The 26,204-nt window shown below is 50.1% G+C and overlaps 21 non-coding genes across 21 annotated transcripts; all 21 read left to right on the top strand.

Moving 5' to 3' along the window:
- The first annotated feature begins 478 nt into the window (after positions 1-478).
- Positions 479-561, top strand: TRNAL-CAG (transfer RNA leucine (anticodon CAG)). Its single transcript has one exon. It is a non-coding gene; the product is annotated as a tRNA-Leu (tRNA).
- Positions 562-1,043: 482 nt separating this feature from the next.
- On the top strand, positions 1,044-1,125 carry TRNAL-CAG (transfer RNA leucine (anticodon CAG)). Its single transcript has one exon. It is a non-coding gene; the product is annotated as a tRNA-Leu (tRNA).
- Positions 1,126-2,694: 1,569 nt separating this feature from the next.
- On the top strand, positions 2,695-2,776 carry TRNAL-CAG (transfer RNA leucine (anticodon CAG)). Its single transcript has one exon. It is a non-coding gene; the product is annotated as a tRNA-Leu (tRNA).
- Positions 2,777-3,796: 1,020 nt separating this feature from the next.
- Positions 3,797-3,879, top strand: TRNAL-CAG (transfer RNA leucine (anticodon CAG)). Its single transcript has one exon. It is a non-coding gene; the product is annotated as a tRNA-Leu (tRNA).
- Positions 3,880-4,361: 482 nt separating this feature from the next.
- On the top strand, positions 4,362-4,443 carry TRNAL-CAG (transfer RNA leucine (anticodon CAG)). Its single transcript has one exon. It is a non-coding gene; the product is annotated as a tRNA-Leu (tRNA).
- Positions 4,444-5,463: 1,020 nt separating this feature from the next.
- TRNAL-CAG (transfer RNA leucine (anticodon CAG)) lies at positions 5,464-5,546 on the top strand. Its single transcript has one exon. It is a non-coding gene; the product is annotated as a tRNA-Leu (tRNA).
- A 2,144-nt stretch (positions 5,547-7,690) lies between these two features.
- Positions 7,691-7,772, top strand: TRNAL-CAG (transfer RNA leucine (anticodon CAG)). The gene has a single exon. It is a non-coding gene; the product is annotated as a tRNA-Leu (tRNA).
- Positions 7,773-9,413: 1,641 nt separating this feature from the next.
- Positions 9,414-9,495, top strand: TRNAL-CAG (transfer RNA leucine (anticodon CAG)). Its single transcript has one exon. It is a non-coding gene; the product is annotated as a tRNA-Leu (tRNA).
- A 481-nt stretch (positions 9,496-9,976) lies between these two features.
- On the top strand, positions 9,977-10,067 carry TRNAL-CAG (transfer RNA leucine (anticodon CAG)). The gene has a single exon. It is a non-coding gene; the product is annotated as a tRNA-Leu (tRNA).
- Positions 10,068-11,625: 1,558 nt separating this feature from the next.
- On the top strand, positions 11,626-11,707 carry TRNAL-CAG (transfer RNA leucine (anticodon CAG)). Its single transcript has one exon. It is a non-coding gene; the product is annotated as a tRNA-Leu (tRNA).
- A 1,020-nt stretch (positions 11,708-12,727) lies between these two features.
- TRNAL-CAG (transfer RNA leucine (anticodon CAG)) lies at positions 12,728-12,810 on the top strand. Its single transcript has one exon. It is a non-coding gene; the product is annotated as a tRNA-Leu (tRNA).
- Positions 12,811-14,363: 1,553 nt separating this feature from the next.
- TRNAL-CAG (transfer RNA leucine (anticodon CAG)) lies at positions 14,364-14,446 on the top strand. Its single transcript has one exon. It is a non-coding gene; the product is annotated as a tRNA-Leu (tRNA).
- Positions 14,447-14,928: 482 nt separating this feature from the next.
- TRNAL-CAG (transfer RNA leucine (anticodon CAG)) lies at positions 14,929-15,010 on the top strand. Its single transcript has one exon. It is a non-coding gene; the product is annotated as a tRNA-Leu (tRNA).
- A 2,130-nt stretch (positions 15,011-17,140) lies between these two features.
- Positions 17,141-17,223, top strand: TRNAL-CAG (transfer RNA leucine (anticodon CAG)). Its single transcript has one exon. It is a non-coding gene; the product is annotated as a tRNA-Leu (tRNA).
- A 1,020-nt stretch (positions 17,224-18,243) lies between these two features.
- Positions 18,244-18,326, top strand: TRNAL-CAG (transfer RNA leucine (anticodon CAG)). The gene has a single exon. It is a non-coding gene; the product is annotated as a tRNA-Leu (tRNA).
- Positions 18,327-18,808: 482 nt separating this feature from the next.
- Positions 18,809-18,890, top strand: TRNAL-CAG (transfer RNA leucine (anticodon CAG)). The gene has a single exon. It is a non-coding gene; the product is annotated as a tRNA-Leu (tRNA).
- Positions 18,891-20,455: 1,565 nt separating this feature from the next.
- TRNAL-CAG (transfer RNA leucine (anticodon CAG)) lies at positions 20,456-20,537 on the top strand. The gene has a single exon. It is a non-coding gene; the product is annotated as a tRNA-Leu (tRNA).
- A 1,020-nt stretch (positions 20,538-21,557) lies between these two features.
- TRNAL-CAG (transfer RNA leucine (anticodon CAG)) lies at positions 21,558-21,640 on the top strand. Its single transcript has one exon. It is a non-coding gene; the product is annotated as a tRNA-Leu (tRNA).
- Positions 21,641-22,122: 482 nt separating this feature from the next.
- TRNAL-CAG (transfer RNA leucine (anticodon CAG)) lies at positions 22,123-22,204 on the top strand. The gene has a single exon. It is a non-coding gene; the product is annotated as a tRNA-Leu (tRNA).
- A 1,569-nt stretch (positions 22,205-23,773) lies between these two features.
- TRNAL-CAG (transfer RNA leucine (anticodon CAG)) lies at positions 23,774-23,856 on the top strand. The gene has a single exon. It is a non-coding gene; the product is annotated as a tRNA-Leu (tRNA).
- A 1,569-nt stretch (positions 23,857-25,425) lies between these two features.
- On the top strand, positions 25,426-25,508 carry TRNAL-CAG (transfer RNA leucine (anticodon CAG)). The gene has a single exon. It is a non-coding gene; the product is annotated as a tRNA-Leu (tRNA).
- The last annotated feature ends 696 nt before the right edge of the window (positions 25,509-26,204 follow it).

The raw sequence follows: 26,204 nt of genomic DNA on the forward strand, positions 1-26,204 counted from the left end.
GTGAGTCCTGTGCAGGAGTACAGGGAGATCAGGCCGACCCATACACAGTCCTTTCAGCCTAAACAGGCTCCCCTGGACTAGTGCCCAACCTCTTGTGACCAAGAAGGCTCTAGCACACTGCCTGAACCTCCTGAAGGGTTGGACACAGTGCATGCTTTTATTTGCATAAACCAGCCCGCCTCCTGCCTTCCTATTTCCTGAGGTGTAGTTGTTTGTGTCTGTTAACAGGTGGCAGGCAGCACCGTTCTGCAGAAACATGAAAGACTCATGTGTGCTTGTGACAAGTAGCTGCTGTACATAGGGATTGAACCCTGCACGTCTGTGCCAGTAGTCGTTGTATGAGTGCTGCCCTGCCTGTGATTATTCTTTTGGGAGGAATTGGGAGACTTTAATGCATTAGGAGAGGATTTTAGGCGGGTGGTCTTTGAGACTTTCCAACATTGCCTCTAAGCCGCATCTGAGGGGTGGAAATGGCAGAGTCAGGATGGCTGAGTGGTCTAAGGCACTGCGTTCAGGTCGCAGTCTCCTCTGGAGGCGTTGGTTCGAATCCCACTTCTGACATGTCTGTAACAGAATTTTTCTTTTCATTTGATTGTAACATTCCAGGCGTCCTATAACTGCTGGCCAAGGCTTTCTGGAACAGGGAGATGGAGTTGGAGCACGCACTGCAGGCCTCATGGTTGATTTCCAGTGCTTCCTGTATTTCCTCGCTTCTTTTTTGGGAAAGTGAACTCCAGTGAAAAACCATCTTTGGACTGGGCCGGCCTTGTGGACATGCAAACGGGCGCACCGCGACATTTTGCCTTTGGAAAAAATGCATAAAGAACCCAATGTGTTGTCCTTTTAACTGGGCCTAGTGGGAATGAAGTGACATTTTTAAAATGGATGGGGAGGGTGGTGGGTTAGGAGGGGTGGGTGGTTTGCGCGAGAGTATATTCCTGGCAGACTGTGGAGACATTTTAGGAAATCTAAGAGGATTTAAGTGTGGTCAAAGACTTGCCAACATAGCCTCTAAGCCGATTCAGGCAAGCACCTAAGGCAGAGTCAGGATGGCGGAGTGGTCTAAGGCACTGGTTCAGGTCGCAGTCTCCTCTGGAGGCGTGGGTTCGAATCCCACTTCTGACATGCCTGAAATGGGTTTTTACTTTTCATGTGATTGCATTCCACGCTTCCTATAACTGCCGGCCACGGATTTCTGGAACAGGGAGATGGAGTTGGAGCTTGCTCCAAACACTCCAGTCCTCCAGCTAGGTCTGCAGTTCGTCCTGGAATGCTTCACTGCCCTTTTGGCAGGTGTACTACAGTGCTTAAATGAAAAACCGTCTTAGGACTGTGCTAGCTTTGTGGACTTGCAAATGTGCGCAGCGCGGCATTTTGTCTTTGGAAAAAATGCATAAAGAACCCAACGTCTTGTCCTTTTCACTGGGCCTAGTTGGAATGAAGTGACCTATTTGAAATGGAGGTCAGGAGGAAAGTTAGTGTGACATAGTGGGAGGCAGATGGAGGAGTGAGTGGGGGTAAGCGAGAGGTAAAAAGGCAGGCAGAGGAGTGAACACAGTTCTTCCTCCTCGCCCTCTGCCCAACCAACCACCTGCCTGCCCAAACGGCCACGAACGGCCATTGTATATAGGCTTTGCTGGCAGAACTCTTTAGCCCTGTCATTTAGAGTGAGTCCTGTGCAGGAGTACAGGGAGATCAGGCCGGCCCATACACAGTCCTTTCAGCCTAAACAGGCTCCCCTGGACTAGTGCCCAACCTCTTGTGACCAAGAAGGCTCTAGCACACTGCCTGAACCTCCTGAAGGGTTGGACACAGTGCATGCTTTTATTTGCATAAACCAGCCCGCCTCCTGCCTTCCTATTTCCTGAGGTGTAGTTGCTTGTGTCTGTTAACAGGTGGCAGGCAGCACCGTTCTGCAGAAACATGAAAGACTCATGTGTGCTTGTGACAAGTAGCTGCTGTACATAGGGATTGAACCCTGCACGTCTATGCCAGTAGTCGTTGTATGAGTGCTGCCCTGCCTGTGATTATTCTTTTGGGAGGAATTGGGAGACTTTAATGCATTAGGAGAGGATTTTAGGCGGGTGGTCTTTGAGACTTTCCAACATTGCCTCTAAGCCGCATCTGAGGGGTGCAAATGGCAGAGTCAGGATGGCCGAGTGGTCTAAGGCAGTCTCCTCTGGAGGTGTGGGTTCGAATCCCACTTCTGACATGTCTGTAACAGAATTTTTCTTTTCATTTGATTGTAACATTCCAGGCGTCCTATAACTGCTGGCCAAGGCTTTCTGGAACAGGGAGATGGAGTTGGAGCACGCACTGCAGGCCTCATGGTTGATTTCCAGTGCTTCCTGTATTTCCTCGCTTCTTTTTTGGGAAAGTGAACTCCAGTGAAAAACCATCTTTGGACTGGGCCGGACTTGTGGACATGCAAACGGGCGCACCGCGACATTTTGCCTTTGGAAAAAATGAATAAAGAACCCAATGTGTTGTCCTTTTAACTGGGCCTAGTGGGAATGAAGTGACATTTTTAAAATGGATGGGGAGGGTGGTGGGTTAGGAGGGGTGGGTGGGATGCGCGAGAGTATATTCCTGGCAGACTGTGGAGACATTTTAGGAAATCCAAGAGGATTTAAGTGTGGTCAAAGACTTGCCAACATAGCCTCTAAGCCGATTCAGGCGAGCGCCTAAGGCAGAGTCAGGATGGCCGAGTGGTCTAAGGCACTGGTTCAGGTCGCAGTCTCCTCTGGAGGCGTGGGTTCGAATCCCACTTCTGACATGCCTGAAATGCGTTTTTACTTTTCATGTGATTGCATTCCACGCTTCCTATAACTGCCGGCCACGGATTTCTGGAACAGGGAGATGGAGTTGGAGATTGCTCCACACACTCCCGTCCTCCAGCTAGGTCTGCAGTTCGTCCTGGAATGCTTCACTGCCCTTTTGGCAGGTGTACTACAGCGCTTAAATGAAAAACCGTCTTAGGACTGTGCTAGCTTTGTGGACTTGCAAATGTGCGCAGTGCGGAATTTTGTCTTTGGAAAAAATGCATAAAGAACCCAACGTCTTGTCCTTTTCACTGGGCTTAGTTGGAATGAAGTGACCTATTTGAAATGGAGGTCAGGAGGAAAGTTAGTGTGACATAGTGGGAGGCAGATGGAGGAGTGAGTGGGGGTAAGCGAGAGGTAAAAAGGCAGGCAGAGGAGTGAACACAGTTCTTCCTCCTCGCCCTCTGCCCAACCAACCACCTGCCTGCCCAAACGGCCACGAACGGCCATTGTATATAGGCTTTGCTGGCAGAACTCTTTAGCCCTGTCATTTAGAGTGAGTCCTGTGCAGGAGTACAGGGAGATCAGGCCGGCCCATACACAGTCCTTTCAGCCTAAACAGGCTCCCCTGGACTAGTGCCCAACCTCTTGTGACCAAGAAGGCTCTAGCACACTGCCTGAACCTCCTGAAGGGTTGGACACAGTGCATGCTTTTATTTGCATAAACCAGCCCGCCTCCTGCCTTCCTATTTCCTGAGGTGTAGTTGCTTGTGTCTGTTAACAGGTGGCAGGCAGCACCGTTCTGCAGAAACATGAAAGACTCATGTGTGCTTGTGACAAGTAGCTGCTGTACATAGGGATTGAACCCTGCACGTCTGTGCCAGTAGTCGTTGTATGAGTGCTGCCCTGCCTGTGATTATTCTTTTGGGAGGAATTTGGAGACTTTAATGCAATAGGAGAGGATTTTAGGCGGGTGGTCTTTGAGACTTTCCAACATTGCCTCTAAGCCGCATCTGAGGGGTGCAAATGGCAGAGTCAGGATGGCTGAGTGGTCTAAGGCGCTGCGTTCAGGTCGCAGTCTCCTCTGGAGGCGTGGGTTCGAATCCCACTTCTGATATGTCTGTAACAGAATTTTTCTTTTCATTTGATTGTAACATTCCAGGCGTCCTATAACTGCTGGCCAAGGCTTTCTGGAACAGGGAGATGGAGTTGGAGCACGCACTGCAGGCCTCATGGTTGATTTCCAGTGCTTCCTGTATTTCCTCGCTTCTTTTTTGGGAAAGTGAACTCCAGTGAAAAACCATCTTTGGACTGGGCCAGCCTTGTGGACATGCAAACGGGCGCACCGCGACATTTTGCCTTTGGAAAAAATGCATAAAGAACCCAATGTGTTGTCCTTTTAACTGGGCCTAGTGGGAATGAAGTGACATTTTTAAAATGGATGGGGAGGGTGGTGGGTTAGGAGGGGTGGGTGGGATGCGCAAGAGTATATTCCTGGCAGACTGTGGAGACATTTTAGGAAATCCAAGAGGATTTAAGTGTGGTCAAAGACTTGCCAACATAGCCTCTAAGCCAATTCAGGCAAGCACCTAAGACAGAGTCAGGATGGCCGAGTGGTCTAAGGCACTGGTTCAGGTCGCAGTCTCCTCTGGAGGCGTGGGTTCGAATCCCACTACTGACATGCCTGAAACGGGTTTTTACTTTTCATGTGATTGCATTCCACGCTTCCTGTAACTGCAGGCCACGGATTTCTGGAACAGGGAGATGGAGTTGGAGCTTGCTCCACACACTCCCGTCCTCCAGCTAAGTCTGCAGTTCGTCCTGGAATGCTTCACTGCCCTTTTGGCAGGTGTACTACAGTGCTTAAATGAAAAACCGTCTTAGGACTGTGCTAGCTTTGTGGACTTGCAAATGGGCGCAGCGCGGCATTTTGTCTTTGGAAAAAATGCATAAAGAACCCAACGTCTTGTCCTTTTCACTGGGCCTAGTTGGAATGAAGTGACCTATTTGAAATGGAGGTCAGGAGGAAAGTTAGTGTGACATAGTGGGAGGCAGATGGAGGAGTGAGTGGGGGGAAGCGAGAGGTAAAAAGGCAGGCAGAGGAGTGAACACAGTTCTTCCTCCTCGCCCTCTGCCCAACCAACCACCTGCCTGCCCAAACGGCCACGAACGGCCATTGTATATAGGCTTTGCTGGCAGAACTCTTTAGCCCTGTCATTTAGAGTGAGTCCTGTGCAGGAGTACAGGGAGATCAGGCCGGCCCATACACAGTCCTTTCAGCCTAAACAGGCTCCCCTGGACTAGTGCCCAACCTCTTGTGACCAAGAAGGCTCTAGCACACTGCCTGAACCTCCTGAAGGGTTGGACACAGTGCATGATTGTATTTGCATAAACCAGCCCGCCTCCTGCCTTCCTATTTCCTGAGGTGTAGTTGCTTGTGTCTGTTAACAGGTGGCAGGCAGCACCGTTCTGCAGAAACATGAAAGACTCATGTGTGCTTGTGACAAGTAGCTGCTGTACATAGGGATTGAACCCTGCACGTCTGTGCCAGTAGTCGTTGTATGAGTGCTGCCCTGCCTGTGATTATTCTTTTGGGAGGAATTGGGAGACTTTAATGCATTAGGAGAGGATTTTAGGCGGGTGGTCTTTGAGACTTTCCAACATTGCCTCTAAGCCGCATCTGAGGGATGCAAATGGCAGAGTCAGGATGGCCGAGTGGTCCAAGGCGCTGCGTTCAGGTCACAGTCTCCTCTGGAGGCGTGGGTTCGAATCCCACTTCTGACATGTCTGTAACAGAATTTTTCTTTTCATTTGATTGTAACATTCCAGGCGTCCTATAACTGCTGGCCAAGGCTTTCTGGAACAGGGAGATGGAGTTGGAGCACGCACTGCAGGCCTCATGGTTGATTTCCAGTGCTTCCTGTATTTCCTCGCTTCTTTTTTGGGAAAGTGAACTCCAGTGAAAAACCATCTTTGGACTGGGCCGGCCTTGTGGACATGCAAACGGGCGCACCGCGACATTTTGCCTTTGGAAAAAATGCATAAAGAACCCAATGTGTTGTCCTTTTAACTGGGCCTAGTGGGAATGAAGTGACATTTTTAAAATGGATGGGGAGGGTGGTGGGTTAGGAGGGGTGGGTGGGATGCGCGAGAGTATATTCCTGGCAGACTGTGGAGACATTTTAGGAAATCCAAGAGGATTTAAGTGTGGTCAAAGACTTGCCAACATAGCCTCTAAGCCAATTCAGGCAAGCACCTAAGGCAGAGTCAGGATGGCCGAGTGGTCTAAGGCACTGGTTCAGGTCGCAGTCTCCTCTGGAAGCGTGGGTTCGAATCCCACTTCTGACCTGCCTGAAATGGGTTTTTACTTTTCATGTGATTGCATTCCACGCTTCCTATAACTGCCGGCCACGGATTTCTGGAACAGGGAGATGGAGTTGGAGCTTGCTCCAAACACTCCCGTCCTCCAGCTAGGTCTGCAGTTCGTCCTGGAATGCTTCACTGCCCTTTTGGCAGGTGTACTACAGTGCTTAAATGAAAAACCGTCTTAGGACTGTGCTAGCTTTGTGGACTTGAAATGTGCGCAGCGCGGCATTTTGTCTTTGGAAAAAATGCATAAAGAACCCAACGTCTTGTCCTTTTCACTGGGCCTAGTTGGAATGAAGTGACCTATTTGAAATGGAGGTCAGGAGGAAAGTTAGTGTGACATAGTGGGAGGCAGATGGAGGAGTGAGTGGGGGTAAGCGAGAGGTAAAAAGGCAGGCAGAGGAGTGAACACAGTTCTTCCTCCTCGCCCTCTGCCCAACCAACCACCTGCCTGCCCAAACGGCCACGAACGGCCATTGTATATAGGCTTTGCTGGCAGAACTCTTTAGCCCTGTCATTTAGAGTGAGTCCTGTGCAGGAGTACAGGGAGATCAGGCCGGCCCATACACAGTCCTTTCAGCCTAAACAGGCTCCCCTGCACTAGTGCCCAACCTCTTGTGACCAAGAAGGCTCTAGCACACTGCCTGAACCTCCTGAAGGGTTGGACACAGTGCATGCTTTTATTTGCATAAACCAGCCCGCCTCCTGCCTTCCTATTTCCTGAGGTGTAGTTGCTTGTGTCTGTTAACAGGTGGCAGGCAGCACCGTTCTGCAGAAACATGAAAGACTCATGTGTGCTTGTGACAAGTAGCTGCTGTACATAGGGATTGAACCCTGCACGTCTGTGCCAGTAGTCGTTGTATGAGTGCTGCCCTGCCTGTGATTATTCTTTTGGGAGGAATTTGGAGACTTTAATGCAATAGGAGAGGATTTTAGGCGGGTGGTCTTTGAGACTTTCCAACATTGCCTCTAAGCCGCATCTGAGGGGTGCAAATGGCAGAGTCAGGATGGCTGAGTGGTCTAAGGCGCTGCGTTCAGCAGTCTCCTCTGGAGGCGTGGGTTCGAATCCCACTACTGACATGTCTGTAACAGAATTTTTCTTTTCATTTGATTGTAACATTCCAGGCGTCCTATAACTGCTGGCCAAGGCTTTCTGGAACAGGGAGATGGAGTTGGAGCACGCACTGCAGGCCTCATGGTTGATTTCCAGTGCTTCCTGTATTTCCTCGCTTCTTTTTTGGGAAAGTGAACTCCAGTGAAAAACCATCTTTGGACTGGGCCGGCCTTGTGGACATGCAAACGGGCGCACCGCGACATTTTGCCTTTGGAAAAAATGCATAAAGAACCCAATGTGTTGTCCTTTTAACTGGGCCTAGTGGGAATGAAGTGACATTTTTAAAATGGATGGGGAGGGTGGTGGGTTAGGAGGGGTGGGTGGGATGCGCAAGAGTATATTCCTGGCAGACTGTGGAGACATTTTAGGAAATCCAAGAGGATTTAAGTGTGGTCAAAGACTTGCCAACATAGCCTCTAAGCCAATTCAGGCAAGCACCTAAGGCAGAGTCAGGATGGCCGAGTGGTCTAAGGCACTGGTTCAGGTCGCAGTCTCCTCTGGAGGCGTGGGTTCGAATCCCACTACTGACATGCCTGAAAAGGGTTTTTACTTTTCATGTGATTGCATTCCACGCTTCCTGTAACTGCCGGCCACGGATTTCTGGAACAGGGAGATGGAGTTGGAGCTTGCTCCACACACTCCCGTCCTCCAGCTAGGTCTGCAGTTCGTCCTGGAATGCTTCACTGCCCTTTTGGCAGGTGTACTACAGTGCTTAAATGAAAAACCGTTTTAGGACTGTGCTAGCTTTGTGGACTTGCAAATGGGCGCAGCGCGGCATTTTGTCTTTGGAAAAAATGCATAAAGAACCCAACGTCTTGTCCTTTTCACTGGGCCTAGTTGGAATGAAGTGACCTATTTGAAATGGAGGTCAGGAGGAAAGTTAGTGTGACATAGTGGGAGGCAGATGGAGGAGTGAGTGGGGGGAAGCGAGAGGTAAAAAGGCAGGCAGAGGAGTGAACACAGTTCTTCCTCCTCGCCCTCTGCCCAACCAACCACCTGCCTGCCCAAATGGCCACGAACGGCCATTGTATGTAGGCTTTGCTGGCAGAACTCTTTAGCCCTGTCATTTCGAGTGAGTCCTGTGCAGGAGTACAGGGAGATCAGGCCGGCCCATACACAGTCCTTTCAGCCTAAACAGGCTCCCCTGGACTAGTGCCCAACCTCTTGTGACCAAGAAGGCTCTAGCACACTGCCTGAACCTCCTGAAGGGTTGGACACAGTGCATGCTTTTATTTGCATAAACCAGCCCGCCTCCTGCCTTCCTATTTCCTGAGGTGTAGTTGCTTGTGTCTGTTAACAGGTGGCAGGCAGCACCGTTCTGCAGAAACATGAAAGACTCATGTGTGCTTGTGACAAGTAGCTGCTGTACATAGGGATTGAACCCTGCACGTCTGTGCCAGTAGTCGTTGTATGAGTGCTGCCCTGCCTGTGATTATTCTTTTGGGAGGAATTGGGAGACTTTAATGCATTAGGAGAGGATTTTAGGCGGGTGGTCTTTGAGACTTTCCAACATTGCCTCTAAGCCGCATCTGAGGGGTGCAAACGGCAGAGTCAGGATGGCCGAGTGGTCTAAGGCAGTCTCCTCTGGAGGCGTGGGTTCGAATCCCACTTCTGACATGTCTGTAACAGAATTTTTCTTTTCATTTGATTGTAACATTCCAGGCGTGGGTTCGAATCCCACTTCTGACATGTCTGTAACAGAATTTTTCTTTTCATTTGATTGTAACATTCCAGGCGTCCTATAACTGCTGGCCAAGGCTTTCTGGAACAGGGAGATGGAGTTGGAGCACGCACTGCAGGCCTCATGGTTGATTTCCAGTGCTTCCTGTATTTCCTCGCTTCTTTTTTGGGAAAGTGAACTCCAGTGAAAAACCATCTTTGGACTGGGCCGGCCTTGTGGACATGCAAACGGGCGCACCGCGACATTTTGCCTTTGGAAAAAATGCATAAAGAACCCAATGTGTTGTCCTTTTAACTGGGCCTAGTGGGAATGAAGTGACATTTTTAAAATGGATGGGGAGGGTGGTGGGTTAGGAGGGGTGGGTGGGATGCGCGAGATTATATTCCTGGCAGACTGTGGAGACATTTTAGGAAATCCAAGAGGATTTAAGTGTGGTCAAAGACTTGCCAACATAGCCTCTAAGCCAATTCAGGCAAGCACCTAAGGCAGAGTCAGGATGGCCGAGTGGTCTAAAGCACTGGTTCAGGTCGCAGTCTCCTCTGGAGGCGTGGGTTCGAATCCCACTTCTGACATGCCAGAAATGGGTTTTTACTTTTCATGTGATTGCATTCCACGCTTCCTATAACTGCCGGCCACGGATTTCTGAAACAGGGAGATGGAGTTGGAGCTTGCTCCAAACACTCCCGTCCTCCAGCTAGGTCTGCAGTTCGTCCTGAAATGCTTCACTGCTCTTTTGGCAGGTGTACTACAGTGCTTAAATGAAAAACCGTCTTAGGACTGTGCTAGCTTTGTGGACTTGCAAATGTGCGCAGCGCGGCATTTTGTCTTTGGAAAAAATGCATAAAGAACCCAATGTGTTGTCCTTTTAACTGGGCCTAGTGGGAATGAAGTGACATTTTTAAAATGGATGGGGAGGGTGGTGGGTTAGGAGGGGTGGGTGGGATGCGCGAGAGTATATCCCTGGCAGACTGTAGAGACATTTTAGGAAATCCAAGAGGATTTAAGTGTGGTCAAAGACTTGCCAACATAGCCTCTAAGCCGATTCAGGCGAGCGCCATGGCCGAGTGGTCTAAGGCGCTGCGTTCAGGTCGCAGTCTCCTCTGGAGGCGTGGGTTCGAATCCCACTACTGACATGCCTGAAACGGGTTTTTACTTTTCATGTGATTGCATTCCACGCTTCCTGTAACTGCCGGCCACGGATTTCTGGAACAGGGAGATGGAGTTGGAGCTTGCTCCACACACTCCCGTCCTCCAGCTAGGTCTGCAGTTCGTCCTGGAATGCTTCACTGCCCTTTTGGCAGGTGTACTACAGTGCTTAAATGAAAAACCGTTTTAGGACTGTGCTAGCTTTGTGGACTTGCAAATGGGCGCAGCGCGGCATTTTGTCTTTGGAAAAAATGCATAAAGAACCCAACGTCTTGTCCTTTTCACTGGGCCTAGTTGGAATGAAGTGACCTATTTGAAATGGAGGTCAGGAGGAAAGTTAGTGTGACATAGTGGGAGGCAGATGGAGGAGTGAGTGGGGGGAAGCGAGAGGTAAAAAGGCAGGCAGAGGAGTGAACACAGTTCTTCCTCCTCGCCCTCTGCCCAACCAACCACCTGCCTGCCCAAACGGCCACGAACGGCCATTGTATATAGGCTTTGCTGGCAGAACTCTTTAGCCCTGTCATTTAGAGTGAGTCCTGTGCAGGAGTACAGGGAGATCAGGCCGGCCCATACACAGTCCTTTCAGCCTAAACAGGCTCCCCTGGACTAGTGCCCCACCTCTTGTGACCAAGAAGGCTCTAGCACACTGCCTGAACCTCCTGAAGGGTTGGACACAGTGCATGCTTTTATTTGCATAAACCAGCCCGCCTCCTGCCTTCCTATTTCCTGAGGTGTAGTTGCTTGTGTCTGTTAACAGGTGGCAGGCAGCACCGTTCTGCAGAAACATGAAAGACTCATGTGTGCTTGTGACAAGTAGCTGCTGTACATAGGGATTGAACCCTGCACGTCTGTGCCAGTAGTCGTTGTATGAGTGCTGCCCTGCCTGTGATTATTCTTTTGGGAGGAATTGGGAGACTTTAATGCATTAGGAGAGGATTTTAGGCGGGTGGTCTTTGAGACTTTCCAACATTGCCTCTAAGCCGCATCTGAGGGGTGCAAACGGCAGAGTCAGGATGGCCGAGTGGTCTAAGGCAGTCTCCTCTGGAGGCGTGGGTTCGAATCCCACTTCTGACATGTCTGTAACAGAATTTTTCTTTTCATTTGATTGTAACATTCCAGGCGTCCTATAACTGCTGGCCAAGGCTTTCTGGAACAGGGAGATGGAGTTGGAGCACGCACTGCAGGCCTCATGGTTGATTTCCAGTGCTTCCTGTATTTCCTCGCTTCTTTTTTGGGAAAGTGAACTCCAGTGAAAAACCATCTTTGGACTGGGCCGGCCTTGTGGACATGCAAACGGGCGCACCGCGACATTTTGCCTTTGGAAAAAATGCATAAAGAACCCAATGTGTTGTCCTTTTAACTGGGCCTAGTGGGAATGAAGTGACATTTTTAAAATGGATGGGGAGGGTGGTGGGTTAGGAGGGGTGGGTGTGATGCGCGAGAGTATATTCCTGGCAGACTGTGGAGACATTTTAGGAAATCCAAGAGGATTTAAGTGTGGTCAAAGACTTGCCAACATAGCCTCTAAGCCGATTCAGGCAAGCACCTAAGGCAGAGTCAGGATGGCCGAGTGGTCTAAGGCACTGGTTCAGGTCGCAGTCTCCTCTGGAGGCGTGGGTTCGAATCCCACTTCTGACATGCCTGAAATGGGTTTTTACTTTTCATGTGATTGCATTCCACGCTTCCTATAACTGCCGGCCACGGATTTCTGGAACAGGGAGATGGAGTTGGAGCTTGCTCCACACACTCCTGTCCTCCAGCTAGGTCTGCAGTTAGTCCTGGAATGCTTCACTGCCCTTTTGGCAGGTGTACTACAGTGCTTAAATGAAAAACCGTCTTAGGACTGTGCTAGCTTTGTGGACTTGCAAATGTGCGCAGCGCTGCATTTTGTCTTTGGAAAAAATGCATAAAGAACCCAACGTCTTGTCCTTTTCACTGGGCCTAGTTGGAATGAAGTGACCTATTTGAAATGGAGGTCAGGAGGAAAGGTAGTGTGACATAGTGGGAGGCAGATGGAGGAGTGAGTGGGGGTAAGCGAGAGGTAAAAAGGCAGGCAGAGGAGTGAACACAGTTCTTCCTCCTCGCCCTCTGCCCAACCAACCACCTGCCTGCCCAAACGGCCACGAACGGCCATTGTATATAGGCTTTTCTGGCAGAACTCTTTAGCCCTGTCATTTAGAGTGAGTCCTGTGCAGGAGTACAGGGAGATCAGGCCGGCCCATACACAGTCCTTTCAGCCTAAACAGGCTCCCCTGGACTAGTGCCCAACCTCTTGTGACCAAGAAGGCTCTAGCACACAGCCTGAACCTCCTGAAGGGTTGGACACAGTGCATGCTTTTATTTGCATAAACCAGCCCGCCTCCTGCCTTCCTATTTCCTGAGGTGTAGTTGCTTGTGTCTGTTAACAGGTGGCAGGCAGCACCGTTCTGCAGAAACATGAAAGACTCATGTGTGCTTGTGACAAGTAGCTGCTGTACATAGGGATTGAACCCTGCACGTCTGTGCCAGTAGTCGTTGTATGAGTGCTGCCCTGCCTGTGATTATTCTTTTGGGAGGAATTGGGAGACTTTAATGCATTAGGAGAGGATTTTAGGTGGGTGGTCTTTGAGACTTTCCAACATTGCCTCTAAGCCGCATCTGAGGGGTGCAAATGGCAGAGTCAGGATGGCCGAGTGGTCTAAGGCGCTGCGTTCAGGTCACAGTCTCCTCTGGAGGCGTGGGTTCGAATCCCACTTCTGACATGTCTGTAACAGAATTTTTCTTTTCATTTGATTGTAACATTCCAGGCGTCCTATAACTGCTGGCCAAGGCTTTCTGGAACAGGGAGATGGAGTTGGAGCACGCACTGCAGGCCTCATGGTTGATTTCCTGTATTTCCTCGCTTCTTTTTTGGGAAAGTGAACTCCAGTGAAAAACCATATTTGGACTGGGCCGGCCTTGTGGACATGCAAACGGGCGCACCGCGACATTTTGCCTTTGGAAAAAATGCATAAAGAACCCAATGTGTTGTCCTTTTAACTGGGCCTAGTGGGAATGAAGTGACATTTTTAAAATGGATGGGGAGGGTGGTGGGTTAGGAGGGGTGGGTGGGATGCGCGAGAGTATATTCCTGGCAGACTGTGGAGACATTTTAGGAAATCCAAGAGGATTTAAGTGTGGTCAAAGACTTGCCAACATAGCCTCTAAGCCGATTCAGGCAAGCACCTAAGGCAGAGTCAGGATGGCCGAGTGGTCTAAGGCACTGGTTCAGTGGGTTCGAATCCCACTTCTGACATGCCTGAAATGGGTTTTTACTTTTCATGTGATTGCATTCCACGCTTCCTATAACTGCCGGCCACGGATTTCTGGAACAGGGAGATGGAGTTGGAGCTTGCTCCACACACTCCCGTCCTCCAGCTAGGTCTGCAGTTCGTCCTGGAATGCTTCACTGCCCTTTTGGCAGGTGTACTACAGCGCTTAAATGAAAAACCGTCTTAGGACTGTGCTAGCTTTGTGGACTTGCAAATGTGCGCAGTGCGGAATTTTGTCTTTGGAAAAAATGCATAAAGAACCCAACGTCTTGTCCTTTTCACTGGGCTTAGTTGGAATGAAGTGACCTATTTGAAATGGAGGTCAGGAGGAAAGTTAGTGTGACATAGTGGGAGGCAGATGGAGGAGTGAGTGGGGGTAAGCGAGAGGTAAAAAGGCAGGCAGAGGAGTGAACACAGTTCTTCCTCCTCGCCCTCTGCCCAACCAACCACCTGCCTGCCCAAACGGCCACGAACGGCCATTGTATATAGGCGTTGCTGGCAGAACTCTTTAGCCCTGTCATTTAGAGTGAGTCCTGTGCAGGAGTACAGGGAGATCAGGCCGGCCCATACACAGTCCTTTCAGCCTAAACAGGCTCCCCTGGACTAGTGCCCAACCTCTTGTGACCAAGAAGGCTCTAGCACACTGCCTGAACCTCCTGAAGGGTTGGACACAGTGCATGCTTTTATTTGCATAAACCAGCCCGCCTCCTGCCTTCCTATTTCCTGAGGTGTAGTTGCTTGTGTCTGTTAACAGGTGGCAGGCAGCACCGTTCTGCAGAAACATGAAAGACTCATGTGTGCTTGTGACAAGTAGCTGCTGTACATAGGGATTGAACCCTGCTCGTCTGTGCCAGTAGTCGTTGTATGAGTGCTGCCCTGCCTGTGATTATTCTTTTGGGAGGAATTGGGAGACTTTAATGCATTAGGAGAGGATTTTAGGCGGGTGGTCTTTGAGACTTTCCAACATTGCCTCTAAGCCGCATCTGAGGGGTGCAAATGGCAGAGTCAGGATGGCCGAGTGGTCTAAGGCGCTGCGTTCAGGTCGCAGTCTCCTCTGGAGGCGTGGGTTCGAATCCCACTTCTGACATGTCTATAACAGAATTTTTCTTTTCATTTGATTGTAACATTCCAGGCGTCCTATAACTGCTGGCCAAGGCTTTCTGGAACAGGGAGATGGAGTTGGAGCACGCACTGCAGGCCTCATGGTTGATTTCCAGTGCTTCCTGTATTTCCTCGCTTCTTTTTTGGGAAAGTGAACTCCAGTGAAAAACCATCTTTGGACTGGGCCGGCCTTGTGGACATGCAAACGGGCGCACCGCGACATTTTGCCTTTGGAAAAAATGCATAAAGAACCCAATGTGTTGTCCTTTTAACTGGGCCTAGTGGGAATGAAGTGACATTTTTAAAATGGATGGGGAGGGTGGTGGGTTAGGAGGGGTGGGTGGGATGCGCGAGATTATATTCCTGGCAGACTGTGGAGACATTTTAGGAAATCCAAGAGGATTTAAGTGTGGTCAAAGACTTGCCAACATAGCCTCTAAGCCAATTCAGGCAAGCACCTAAGGCAGAGTCAGGATGGCCGAGTGGTCTAAAGCACTGGTTCAGGTCGCAGTCTCCTCTGGAGGCGTGGGTTCGAATCCCACTTCTGACATGCCAGAAATGGGTTTTTACTTTTCATGTGATTGCATTCCACGCTTCCTATAACTGCCGGCCACGGATTTCTGAAACAGGGAGATGGAGTTGGAGCTTGCTCCAAACACTCCCGTCCTCCAGCTAGGTCTGCAGTTCGTCCTGGAATGCTTCACTGCTCTTTTGGCAGGTGTACTACAGTGCTTAAATGAAAAACCGTCTTAGGACTGTGCTAGCTTTGTGGACTTGCAAATGTGCGCAGCGCGGCATTTTGTCTTTGGAAAAAATGCATAAAGAACCCAATGTGTTGTCCTTTTAACTGGGCCTAGTGGGAATGAAGTGACATTTTTAAAATGGATGGGGAGGGTGGTGGGTTAGGAGGGGTGGGTGGGATGCGCGAGAGTATATCCCTGGCAGACTGTAGAGACATTTTAGGAAATCCAAGAGGATTTAAGTGTGGTCAAAGACTTGCCAACATAGCCTCTAAGCCGATTCAGGCGAGCGCCATGGCCGAGTGGTCTAAGGCGCTGCGTTCAGGTCGCAGTCTCCTCTGGAGACGTGGGTTCGAATCCCACTTCTGACATGCCTGAAATGGGTTTTTACTTTTCATGTGATTGCATTCCACGCTTCCTATAACTGCCGGCCACGGATTTCTGGAACAGGGAGATGGAGTTGGAGCTTGCTCCACACACTCCCGTCCTCCAGCTAGGTCTGCAGTTCGTCCTGGAATGCTTCACTGCCCTTTTGGCAGGTGTACTACAGTGCTTAAATGAAAAACCGTCTTAGGACTGTGCTAGCTTTGTGGACTTGCAAATGGGCGCAGCGCGGCATTTTGTCTTTGGAAAAAATGCATAAAGAACCCAACGTCTTGTCCTTTTCACTGGGCCTAGTTGGAATGAAGTGACCTATTTGAAATGGAGGTCAGGAGGAAAGTTAGTGTGACATAGTGGGAGGCAGATGGAGGAGTGAGTGGGGGGAAGCGAGAGGTAAAAAGGCAGGCAGAGGAGTGAACACAGTTCTTCCTCCTCGCCCTCTGCCCAACCAACCACCTGCCTGCCCAAATGGCCACGAACGGCCATTGTATGTAGGCTTTGCTGGCAGAACTCTTTAGCCCTGTCATTTCGAGTGAGTCCTGTGCAGGAGTACAGGGAGATCAGGCCGGCCCATACACAGTCCTTTCAGCCTAAACAGGCTCCCCTGGACTAGTGCCCAACCTCTTGTGACCAAGAAGGCTCTAGCACACTGCCTGAACCTCCTGAAGGGTTGGACACAGTGCATGCTTTTATTTGCATAAACCAGCCCACCTCCTGCCTTCCTATTTCCTGAGGTGTAGTTGCTTGTGTCTGTTAACAGGTGGCAGGCAGCACCGTTCTGCAGAAACATGAAAGACTCATGTGTGCTTGTGACAAGTAGCTGCTGTACATAGGGATTGAACCCTGCACGTCTGTGCCAGTAGTCGTTGTATGAGTGCTGCCCTGCCTGTGATTATTCTTTTGGGAGGAATTGGGAGACTTTAATGCAATAGGTGAGGATTTTAGGCGGGTGGTCTTTGAGACTTTCCAACATTGCCTCTAAGCCGCATCTGAGGGGTGCAAATGGCAGAGTCAGGATGGCCGAGTGATCTAAGGCAGTCTCCTCTGGAGGCGTGGTTTCGAATCCCACTTCTGACATGTCTGTAACAGAATTTTTCTTTTCATTTGATTGTAACATTTCAGGCGTCCTATAACTGCTGGCCAAGGCTTTCTGGAACAGGGAGATGGAGTTGGAGCACGCACTGCAGGCCTCATGGTTGATTTCCAGTGCTTCCTGTATTTCCTCGCTTCTTTTTTGGGAAAGTGAACTCCAGTGAAAAACCATCTTTGGACTGGGGCGGACTTGTGGACATGCAAACGGGCGCACCGCGACATTTTGCCTTTGGAAAAAATGCATAAAGAACCCAATGTGTTGTCCTTTTAACTGGGCCTAGTGGGAATGAAGTGACATTTTTAAAATGGATGGGGAGGGTGGTGGGTTAGGAGGGGTGGGTGGGATGCGCGAGAGTATATTCCTGGCAGACTGTGGAGACATTTTAGGAAATCCAAGAGGATTTAAGTGTGGTCAAAGACTTGCCAACATAGCCTCTAAGCCGATTCAGGCGAGCGCCTAAGGCAGAGTCAGGATGGCTGAGTGGTCTAAGGCGCTGCGTTCAGGTCGCAGTCTCCTCTGGAGGCGTGGGTTCGAATCCCACTACTGACATTCCTGAAACGGGTTTTTACTTTTCATGTGATTGCATTCCACGCTTCCTATAACTGCCGGCCACGGATTTCTGGAACAGGGAGATGGAGTTGGAGCTTGCTCCACACACTCCCGTCCTCCAGCTAGGTCTGCAGTTCGTCCTGGAATGCTTCACTGCCCTTTTGGCAGGTGTACTACAGTGCTTAAATGAAAAACCGTCTTAGGACTGTGCTAGCTTTGTGGACTTGCAAATGGGCGCAGCGCGGCATTTTGTCTTTGGAAAAAATGCATAAAGAACCCAACGTCTTGTCCTTTTCACTGGGCCTAGTTGGAATGAAGTGACCTATTTGAAATGGAGGTCAGGAGGAAAGTTAGTGTGACATAGTGGGAGGCAGATGGAGGAGTGAGTGGGGGGAAGCGAGAGGTAAAAAGGCAGGCAGAGGAGTGAACACAGTTCTTCCTCCTCGCCCTCTGCCCAACCAACCACCTGCCTGCCCAAACGGCCACGAACGGCCATTGTATATAGGCTTTGCTGGCAGAACTCTTTAGCCCTGTCATTTAGAGTGAGTCCTGTGCAGGAGTACAGGGAGATCAGGCCGGCCCATACACAGTCCTTTCAGCCTAAACAGGCTCCCCTGGACTAGTGCCCAACCTCTTGTGACCAAGAAGGCTCTAGCACACTGCCTGAACCTCCTGAAGGGTTGGACACAGTGCATGCTTTTATTTGCATAAACCAGCCCGCCTCCTGCCTTCCTATTTCCTGAGGTGTAGTTGCTTGTGTCTGTTAACAGGTGGCAGGCAGCACCGTTCTGCAGAAACATGAAAGACTCATGTGTGCTTGTGACAAGTAGCTGCTGTACATAGGGATTGAACCCTGCACGTCTGTGCCAGTAGTCGTTGTATGAGTGCTGCCCTGCCTGTGATTATTCTTTTGGGAGGAATTGGGAGACTTTAATGCATTAGGAGAGGATTTTAGGCGGGTGGTCTTTGAGACTTTCCAACATTGCCTCTAAGCCGCATCTGAGGGGTGCAAATGGCAGAGTCAGGATGGCCGAGTGGTCTAAGGCGCTGCGTTCAGGTCGCAGTCTCCTCTGGAGGCGTGGGTTCGAATCCCACTTCTGACATGTCTGTAACAGAATTTTTCTTTTCATTTGATTGTAACATTCCAGGCGTCCTATAACTGCTGGCCAAGGCTTTCTGGAACAGGGAGATGGAGTTGGAGCACGCACTGCAGGCCTCATGGTTGATTTCCAGTGCTTCCTGTATTTCCTCGCTTCTTTTTTGTGAAAGTGAACTCCAGTGAAAAACCATCTTTGGACTGGGCCGGCCTTGTGGACATGCAAACGGGCGCACCGCGACATTTTGCCTTTGGAAAAAATGCATAAAGAACCCCATGTGTTGTCCTTTTAACTGGGCCTAGTGGGAATGAGGTGACATTTTTAAAATGGATGGGGAGGGTGGTGGGTTAGGAGGGGTGGGTGGGATGCGCGAGAGTATATTCCTGGCAGACTGTGGAGACATTTTAGGAAATCCAAGAGGATTTAAGTGTGGTCAAAGACTTGCCAACATAGCCTCTAAGCCAATTCAGGCAAGCACCTAAAGCAGAGTCAGGATGGCTGAGTGGTCTAAGGCACTGGTTCAGGTCGCAGTCTCCTCTGGAGGCGTGGGTTCGAATCCCACTTCTGACATGCCTGAAATGGGTTTTTACTTTTCATGTGATTGCATTCCACGCTTCCTATAACTGCCGGCCACGGATTTCTGGAACAGGGAGATGGAGTTGGAGCTTGCTCCAAACACTCCTGTCCTCCAGCTAGGTCTGCAGTTCGTCCTGGAATGCTTCACTGCCCTTTTGGCAGGTGTACTACAGTGCTTAAATGAAAAACCGTCTTAGGACTGTGCTAGCTTTGTGGACTTGCAAATGTGCGCAGCGCGGCATTTTGTCTTTGGAAAAAATGCATAAAGAACCCAACGTCTTGTCCTTTTCACTGGGCCTAGTTGGAATGAAGTGACCTATTTGAAATGGAGGTCAGGAGGAAAGTTAGTGTGACATAGTGGGAGGCAGATGGAGGAGTGAGTGGGGGGAAGCGAGAGGTAAAAAGGCAGGCAGAGGAGTGAACACAGTTCTTCCTCCTCGCCCTCTGCCCAACCAACCACCTGCCTGCCCAAACGGCCACGAACGGCCATTGTATATAGGCTTTGCTGGCAGAACTCTTTAGCCCTGTCATTTAGAGTGAGTCCTGTGCAGGAGTACAGGGAGATCAGGCCGGCCCATACACAGTCCTTTCAGCCTAAACAGGCTCCCCTGGACTAGTGCCCAACCTCTTGTGACCAAGAAGGCTCTAGCACACTGCCTGAACCTCCTGAAGGGTTGGACACAGTGCATGCTTTTATGCTTTTATTTGCATAAACCAGCCCGCCTCCTGCCTTCCTATTTCCTGAGGTGTAGTTGCTTGTGTCTTTTAACAGGTGGCAGGCAGCACCGTTCTGCAGAAACATGAAAGACTCATGTGTGCTTGTGACAAGTAGCTGCTGTACATAGGGATTGAACCCTGCACGTCTGTGCCAGTAGTCGTTGTATGAGTGCTGCCCTGCCTGTGATTATTCTTTTGGGAGGAATTGGGAGACTTTAATGCATTAGGAGAGGATTTTAGGCGGGTGGTCTTTGAGACTTTCCAACATTGCCTCTAAGCCGCATCTGAGGGGTGCAAATGGCAGAGTCAGGATGGCCGAGTGGTCTAAGGCGCTGCGTTCAGGGAATCCCACTTCTGACATGTCTGTAACAGAATTTTTCTTTTCATTTGATTGTAACATTCCAGGCGTCCTATAACTGCTGGCCAAGGCTTTCTGGAACAGGGAGATGGAGTTGGAGCACGCACTGCAGGCCTCATGGTTGATTTCCAGTGCTTCCTGTATTTCCTCGCTTCTTTTTTGGGAAAGTGAACTCCAGTGAAAAACCATCTTTGGACTGGGCCGGCCTTGTGGACATGCAAACGGGCGCACCGCGACATTTTGCCTTTGGAAAAAATGCATTAAGAACCCAATGTGTTGTCCTTTTAACTGGGCCTAGTGGGAATGAAGTGACATTTTTAAAATGGATGGGGAGGGTGGTGGGTTAGGAGGGGTGGGTGGGATGCGCGAGAGTATATTCCTGGCAGACTGTGGAGACATTTTAGGAAATCCAAGAGGATTTAAGTGTGGTCAAAGACTTGCCAACATAGCCTCTAAGCCAATTCAGGCAAGCACCTAAGGCAGAGTCAGGATGGCCGAGTGGTCTAAGGCACTGGTTCAGGTTGCAGTCTCCTCTGGAGGCGTGGGTTCGAATCCCACTTCTGACATGCCTGAAATGGGTTTTTACTTTTCATGTGATTGCATTCCACGCTTCCTATAACTGCCGGCCACGGATTTCTGGAACAGGGAGATGGAGTTGGAGCTTGCTCCACACACTCCTGTCCTCCAGCTAGGTCTGCAGTTCGTCCTGGAATGCTTCACTGCCCTTTTGGCAGGTGTACTACAGCGCTTAAATGAAAAACCGTCTTAGGACTGTGCTAGCTTTGTGGACTTGCAAATGTGCGCAGCGCTGCATTTTGTCTTTGGAAAAAATGCATAAAGAACCCAACGTCTTGTCCTTTTCACTGGGCTTAGTTGGAATGAAGTGACCTATTTGAAATGGAGGTCAGGAGGAAAGTTAGTGTGACATAGTGGGAGGCAGATGGAGGAGTGAGTGGGGGTAAGCGAGAGGTAAAAAGGCAGGCAGAGGAGTGAACACAGTTCTTCCTCCTCGCCCTCTGCCCAACCAACCACCTGCCTGCCCAAACGGCCACGAACGGCCATTGTATATAGGCTTTGCTGGCAGAACTCTTTAGCCCTGTCATTTAGAGTGAGTCCTGTGCAGGAGTACAGGGAGATCAGGCCGGCCCATACACAGTCCTTTCAGCCTAAACAGGCTCCCCTGGACTAGTGCCCAACCTCTTGTGACCAAGAAGGCTCTAGCACACTGCCTGAACCTCCTGAAGGGTTGGACACAGTGCATGCTTTTATTTGCATAAACCAGCCCGCCTCCTGCCTTCCTATTTCCTGAGGTGTAGTTGCTTGTGTCTGTTAACAGGTGGCAGGCAGCACCGTTCTGCAGAAACATGAAAGACTCATGTGTGCTTGTGACAAGTAGCTGCTGTACATAGGGATTGAACCCTGCACGTCTGTGCCAGTAGTCGTTGTATGAGTGCTGCCCTGCCTGTGATTATTCTTTTGGGAGGAATTGGGAGACTTTAATGCATTAGGAGAGGATTTTAGGCGGGTGGTCTTTGAGACTTTCCAACATTGCCTCTAAGCCGCATCTGAGGGGTGCAAATGGCAGAGTCAGGATGGCCGACTGGTCTAAGGCGCTGCGTTCAGGTCGCAGTCTCCTCTGGAGGCGTGGGTTCGAATCCCACTTCTGACATGTCTGTAACAGAATTTTTCTTTTCATTTGATTGTAACATTCCAGGCGTCCTATAACTGCTGGCCAAGGCTTTCTGGAACAGGGAGATGGAGTTGGAGCACGCACTGCAGGCCTCATGGTTGATTTCCAGTGCTTCCTGTATTTCCTCGCTTCTTTTTTGGGAAAGTGAACTCCAGTGAAAAACCATCTTTGGACTGGGCCGGCCTTGTGGACATGCAAACGGGCGCACCGCGACATTTTGCCTTTGGAAAAAATGCATAAAGAACCCAATGTGTTGTCCTTTTAACTGGGCCTAGTGGGAATGAAGTGACATTTTTAAAATGGATGGGGAGGGTGGTGGGTTAGGAGGGGTGGGTGGGATGCGCGAGAGTATATTCCTGGCAGACTGTGGAGACATTTTAGGAAATCCAAGAGGATTTAAGTGTGGTCAAAGACTTGCCAACATAGCCTCTAAGCCAATTCAGGCAAGCACCTAAGGCAGGGTCAGGATGGCCGAGTGGTCTAAGGCACTGGTTCAGGTCGCAGTCTCCTCTGGAGGCGTGGGTTCGAATCCCACTTCTGACATGCCTGAAATGGGTTTTTACTTTTCATGTGATTGCATTCCACGCTTCCTATAACTGCCGGCCACGGATTTCTGGAACAGGGAGATGGAGTTGGAGCTTGCTCCAAACACTCCTGTCCTCCAGCTAGGTCTGCAGTTCGTCCTGGAATGCTTCACTGCCCTTTTGGCAGGTGTACTACAGCGCTTAAATGAAAAACCGTCTTAGGACTGTGCTAGCTTTGTGGACTTGCAAATGGGCGCAGCGCGGCATTTTGTCTTTGGAAAAAATGCATAAAGAACCCAACGTCTTGTCCTTTTCACTGGGCCTAGTTAGAATGAAGTGACCTATTTGAAATGGAGGTCAGGAGGAAAGTTAGTGTGACATAGTGGGAGGCAGATGGAGGAGTGAGTGGGGGGAAGCGAGAGGTAAAAAGGCAGGCAGAGGAGTGAACACAGTTCTTCCTCCTCGCCCTCTGCCCAACCAACCACCTGCCTGCCCAAACGGCCACGAACGGCCATTGTATATAGGCTTTGCTGGCAGAACTCTTTAGCCCTGTCATTTAGAGTGAGTCCTGTGCAGGAGTACAGGGAGATCAGGCCGGCCCATACACAGTCCTTTCAGCCTAAACAGGCTCCCCTGGACTAGTGCCCAACCTCTTGTGACCAAGAAGGCTCTAGCACACTGCCTGAACCTCCTGAAGGGTTGGACACAGTGCATGCTTTTATTTGCATAAACCAGCCCGCCTCCTGCCTTCCTATTTCCTGAGGTGTAGTTGCTTGTGTCTGTTAACAGGTGGCAGGCAGCACCGTTCTGCAGAAACATGAAAGACTCATGTGTGCTTGTGACAAGTAGCTGCTGTACATAGGGATTGAACCCTGCACGTCTGTGCCAGTAGTCGTTGTATGAGTGCTGCCCTGCCTGTGATTATTCTTTTGGGAGGAATTGGGAGACTTTAATGCATTAGGAGAGGATTTTAGGCGGGTGGTCTTTGAGACTTTCCAACATTGCCTCTAAGCCGCATCTGAGGGGTGGAAATGGCAGAGTCAGGATGGCCGAGTGGTCTAAGGCAGTCTCCTCTGGAGGCGTGGGTTCGAATCCCACTTCTGACATGTCTGTAACAGAATTTTTCTTTTCATTTGATTGTAACATTCCAGGCATCCTATAACTGCTGGCCAAGGCTTTCTGGAACAGGGAGATGGAGTTGGAGCACGCACTGCAGGCCTCATGGTTGATTTCCAGTGCTTCCTGTATTTCCTCGCTTCTTTTTTGGGAAAGTGAACTCCAGTGAAAAATCATCTTTGGACTGGGCCGGACTTGTGGACATGCAAACGGGCGCACCGCGACATTTTGCCTTTGGAAAAAATGCATAAAGAACCCAATGTGTTGTCCTTTTAACTGGGCCTAGTGGGAATGAAGTGACATTTTTAAAATGGATGGGGAGGGTGGTGGGTTAGGAGGGGTGGGTGGGATGCGCGAGAGTATATTCCTGGCAGACTGTGGAGACATTTTAGGAAATCCAAGAGGATTTAAGTGTGGTCAAAGACTTGCCAACATAGCCCCTAAGCCGATTCAGGCGAGCGCCTAAGGCAGAGTCAGGATGGCCGAGTGGTCTAAGGCGCTGTGTTCAGGTCACAGTCTCCTCTGGAGGCGTGGGTTCGAATCCCACTTCTGACATTCCTGAAACGGGTTTTTACTTTTCATGTGATTGCATTCCACGCTTCCTATAACTGCCGGCCACGGATTTCTGGAACAGGGAGATGGAGTTGGAGCTTGCTCCACACACTCCCGTCCTCCAGCTAGGTCTGCAGTTCGTCCTGGAATGCTTCACTGCCCTTTTGGCAGGTGTACTACAGTGCTTAAATGAAAAACCGTCTTAGGACTGTGCTAGCTTTGTGGACTTGCAAATGGGCGCAGCGCGGCATTTTGTCTTTGCAAAAAATGCATAAAGAACCCAACGTCTTGTCCTTTTCACTGGGCCTAGTTGGAATGAAGTGACCTATTTGAAATGGAGGTCAGGAGGAAAGTTAGTGTGACATAGTGGGAGGCAGATGGAGGAGTGAGTGGGGGTAAGCGAGAGGTAAAAAGGCAGGCAGAGGAGTGAACACAGTTCTTCCTCCTCGCCCTCTGCCCAACCAACCACCTGCCTGCCCAAACGGCCACGAGCGGCCATTGTATATAGGCTTTGCTGGCAGAACTCTTTAGCCCTGTCATTTAGAGTGAGTCCTGTGCAGGAGTACAGGGAGATCAGGCCGGCCCATACACAGTCCTTTCAGCCTAAACAGGCTCCCCTGGACTAGTGCCCAACCTCTTGTGACCAAGAAGGCTCTAGCACACTGCCTGAACCTCCTGAAGGGTTGGACACAGTGCATGCTTTTATTTGCATAAACCAGCCCGCCTCCTGCCTTCCTATTTCCTGAGGTGTAGTTGCTTGTGTCTGTTAACAGGTGGCAGGCAGCACCGTTCTGCAGAAACATGAAAGACTCATGTGTGCTTGTGACAAGTAGCTGCTGTACATAGGGATTGAACCCTGCACGTCTGTGCCAGTAGTCGTTGTATGAGTGCTGCCCTGCCTGTGATTATTCTTTTGGGAGGAATTGGGAGACTTTAATGCATTAGGAGAGGATTTTAGGCGGGTGGTCTTTGAGACTTTCCAACATTGCCTCTAAGCCGCATCTGAGGGGTGCAAATGGCAGAGTCAGGATGGCCGAGGGGTCTAAGGCAGTCTCCTCTGGAGGCGTGGGTTCGAATCCCACTTCTGACATGTCTGTAACAGAATTTTTCTTTTCATTTGATTGTAACATTCCAGGCGTCCTATAACTGCTGGCCAAGGCTTTCTGGAACAGGGAGATGGAGTTGGAGCACGCACTGCAGGCCTCATGGTTGATTTCCAGTGCTTCCTGTATTTCCTCGCTTCTTTTTTGGGAAAGTGAACTCCAGTGAAAAATCATCTTTGGACTGGGCCGGACTTGTGGACATGCAAACGGGCGGACCGCGACATTTTGCCTTTGGAAAAAATGCATAAAGAACCCAATGTGTTGTCCTTTTAACTGGGCCTAGTGGGAATGAAGTGACATTTTTAAAATGGATGGGGAGGGTGGTGGGTTAGGAGGGGTGGGTGGGATGCGCGAGAGTATATTCCTGGCAGACTGTGGAGACATTTTAGGAAATCCAAGAGGATTTAAGTGTGGTCAAAGACTTGCCAACATAGCCTCTAAGCCGATTCAGGCGAGCGCCTAAGGCAGAGTCAGGATGGCCGAGTGGTCTAAGGCGCTGCGTTCAGGTCGCAGTCTCCTCTGGATGCGTGGGTTCGAATCCCACTTCTGACATTCCTGAAACGGGTTTTTACTTTTCATGTGATTGCATTCCACGCTTCCTATAACTGCCGGCCACGGATTTCTGGAACAGGGAGATGGAGTTGGAGCTTGCTCCACACACTCCCGTCCTCCAGCTAGGTCTGCAGTTCGTCCTGGAATGCTTCACTGCCCTTTTGGCAGGTGTACTACAGTGCTTAAATGAAAAACCGTCTTAGGACTGTGCTAGCTTTGTGGACTTGCAAATGGGCGCAGCGCGGCATTTTGTCTTTGGAAAAAATGCATAAAGAACCCAACGTCTTGTCCTTTTCACTGGGCCTAGTTGGAATGAAGTGACCTATTTGAAATGGAGGTCAGGAGGAAAGTTAGTGTGACATAGTGGGAGGCAGATGGAGGAGTGAGTGGGGGTAAGCGAGAGGTAAAAAGGCAGGCAGAGGAGTGAACACAGTTCTTCCTCCTCGCCCTCTGCCCAACCAACCACCTGCCTGCCCAAACGGCCACGAGCGGCCATTGTATATAGGCTTTGCTGGCAGAACTCTTTAGCCCTGTCATTTAGAGTGAGTCCTGTGCAGGAGTAAGGGGAGATCAGGCCGGCCCATACACAGTCCTTTCAGCCTAAACAGGCTCCCCTGGACTAGTGCCCAACCTCTTGTGACCAAGAAGGCTCTAGCACACTGCCTGAACCTCCTGAAGGGTTGGACACAGTGCATG

Source organism: Ambystoma mexicanum, chromosome 11 (assembly GCF_040938575.1).
Source record: "Ambystoma mexicanum isolate Mex_15411 chromosome 11, UKY_AmexF1_1, whole genome shotgun sequence".
NCBI classification, from domain to species: domain Eukaryota; kingdom Metazoa; phylum Chordata; class Amphibia; order Caudata; family Ambystomatidae; genus Ambystoma; species Ambystoma mexicanum.